The following is a 3,012-nucleotide window of genomic DNA, read 5'->3' as shown; positions in this document are numbered from 1 at the left end:
TCACACGCACAGACACACACGCACAGACACCACACGCACAGACACACACGCACAGACACACACGCACAGACACCACGCACAGACACACAGCACAGACACAGACACGCACAGACACAGACACGCACAGACAGACACACAGCAGGAAAAGGTCCCCCGCTCCATTCCCAGCCTCAGATGGGATGGCAGAGGTCACAATTGCGCTCCATACCCGTGGCCTTGTTAACCCTGCCTCCCTCAGTCGAATAGCTGCTGACCCTCTCCTCCTCCGCCCGCTCCCCCCGCCCCTCGGGCCTCGCAGGTGGAGACTCGGGGTAGAGTCGAGAGCTTCAGGGACCTCGAGCGCGAGTTTATTAAGAAGCACCTCGGCAGTATAATCAGGGGCTGATGACAGAAGCAGTCGACAGAGCTTCCACCTTCAGTCGTCCTCCCTCCCTCCCTCTCTCTCTCTCTCTCCCCCTCTCTCTCCCTCCCTCTCTCCATGAGCCTCAGGGCTTGCACACGCTGCAGGGTGGTTGAGGATGCAGACGGATGAATTTCAGAGAGAGAAGCTCTGAATTTCAACCCATGATGGTGAGTAAAGCAGTTTGTGCCTCTCTCTCTCTCTCTCTCCCCTCTCTCCCTCCCGCTCTCCGTCTCGCTCCCTCTCTCTCTCTCTCCAGACAGATTCGGCCTGATCTCTCGCGCGCTGACACATGCACACAGCAGGGAAATGTGTGCATGATTGCGTCACGATCAGTAGGGGGGGGGGTGGTGGGGAGGGGGAGAGGTGGGCTGCGGCGCCTCCTCCCGCAGTCGAATGTCCACCGGCGGATCTCAGCTTCTCCCGGTCTTTATAAACGATTCAGGCGAAGGAACAGGTGACAGTTACGAGGATAGGTTGCACAGCCTGGGCTGAATGGGCCTCCTCCTGTTCCTGTGTAACAGGGGTGAGAGGGGGCTGAATGGGCCTCCTCCTGTTCCCGCGTAACAGGGGGTGAGAGGGGGCTGAATGGGCCTCCTCCTGTTCCCGTGTAACAGGGGTAAGAGGGGCTGAATGGGCCTCCTCCTGTTCCCGTGTAACAGGGGTGAGAGGGGCCTGAATGGGCCTCCTCCTGTTCCCGTGTAACAGGGGTGAGAGGGACTGAATGGGCCTCCTCCTGTTCCCGTGTAACAGGGGTGAGAGGGGGCTGAATGGGCCTCCTCCTGTTCCCCGTGTAACAGTGGTGAGAGGGCTGAATGGGCCTCCTCCTGTTCCTGTGTAACAGGGGTGAGAGGGGCTGAATGGGCCTCCTCCTGTTTCCTGTGTAACAGGGGTGAGAGGGGCTGAATGGGCCTCCTCCTGTTCCCGTGTAACAGGGGTGAGAGGGGCTGAATGGGCCTCCTCCTGTTCCTGTGTAACAGGGGTGAGAGGGGCTGAATGGGCCTCCTCCTGTTCCCGTGTAACAGGGGTGAGAGGGGCTGAATGGGCCTCCTCCTGTTCCCGTGTAACAGGGGTGAGAGGGGCTGAATGGGCCTCCTCCTGTTCCCGTGTAACAGGGTTCCTGTTCCCGTGTAACAGGGGTGAGAGGGGCTGAATGGGCCTCCTCCTGTTCCTGTGTAACAAGGGTGAGAGGGGCTGAATGGGCCTCCTCCTGTTCCCGTGTAACAGGGGTGAGAGGGGCTGAATGGGTCTCCTCCTGTTCCCGTGTAACAGGGGTGAGAGGGGCTGAATGGGCCTCCTCCTGTTCCTGTGTAACAGGGGCGAGAGGGGCTGAATGGGCCTCCTCCTGTTCCTGTGTAACAAGGGTGAGAGGGGCTGAATGGGCCTCCTCCTGTTCCCGTGTAACAGGGGTGAGAGGGGCTGAATGGGCCTCCTCCTGTTCCCGTGTAACAGGGGTGAGAGGGGCTGAATGGGCCTCCTCCTGTTCCCGTGATCCTAAGGATGGGTTCTGGGAATGCAGTGTGGACCTTTCCTGTCCTGTCACATCCCGATTCCTTCGGCTATTCTCCCTCTCCTTAAGAATGTTGAAAGAGTTAGCTAATCTGAAGGTCAGTGTCCTTGTGAAGTGAATGGCTTTCCCCGACAGAATGTGGCAATTAATTAAACCAGCTTAATAAACCCTTGGCCGCATCCTGGATAATCGGAAAACAAACATTTCATTCACGTGAAGGTCAAAGATTTACCTCCTCCCAGTTACACACACACACCGGGGCAGCCCGTTCCCCTATCGGAGGGGGGATTAACCCTCTCACCCACCTCCTCCCAGTTACACACACACACCGGGGCAGCCTGTTCCCCCTATCGGAGGAGGGGATTAACCCTCTCACCCACCTCCTCCCAGTTACACACACACACCGGGGCAGCCCGTTCCCCTATCGGAGGGAGGGGGATTAACCCTCTCACCCACCTCCTCCCAGTTACACACACACACCGGGGCAGCCCGTTCCCCTATCGGAGGAGGGGATTAACCCTCTCACCCACCTCCTCACAGTTACACACACACACCGGGGCAGCCTGTTCCCCTATCGGAGGGGGGGGGATTAACCCTCTCACCCACCTCCTCCCAGTTACACACACACACACGGGGTCAGTCCGTTCCCCTATCGGAGGGGGGATTAACCCTCTCACCCACCTCCTCCCAGTTACACACACACACCGGGGCAGCCCGTTCCCCTATCGGAGGGAGGGGGATTAACCCTCTCACCCACCTCCTCCCAGTTACACACACACACCGGTCAGCCCCGTTCCCCTATCGGAGGGAGGGGGATTAACCCTCTCACCCACCTCCCAATTACACACACATCCAGCCCCCACAACCCTCCCTATCTCTGTAACCTCCTCCAGTCCCTCTACAACCCTCCCTATCTCTGTAACCTCCTCCAGTCCCTCTACAACCCTCCCTATCTCTGTAACCTCCTCCAGTCCCTCTACAACCCTCCCTATCTCTGTAACCTCCTCCAGTCCCTCTACAACCCTCCCTATCTCCCTATCTTTAGGGTGGCACAGTGGTTAGCACCGCAGCCTCACAGCTCCAGGGCAGCTGTGGGAGGAGG

Source organism: Heterodontus francisci, unplaced genomic scaffold (genome assembly GCF_036365525.1).
Source record: "Heterodontus francisci isolate sHetFra1 unplaced genomic scaffold, sHetFra1.hap1 HAP1_SCAFFOLD_2218, whole genome shotgun sequence".
Lineage (NCBI taxonomy): Eukaryota > Metazoa > Chordata > Chondrichthyes > Heterodontiformes > Heterodontidae > Heterodontus > Heterodontus francisci.
This window is presented reverse-complemented; position numbering follows the sequence as displayed.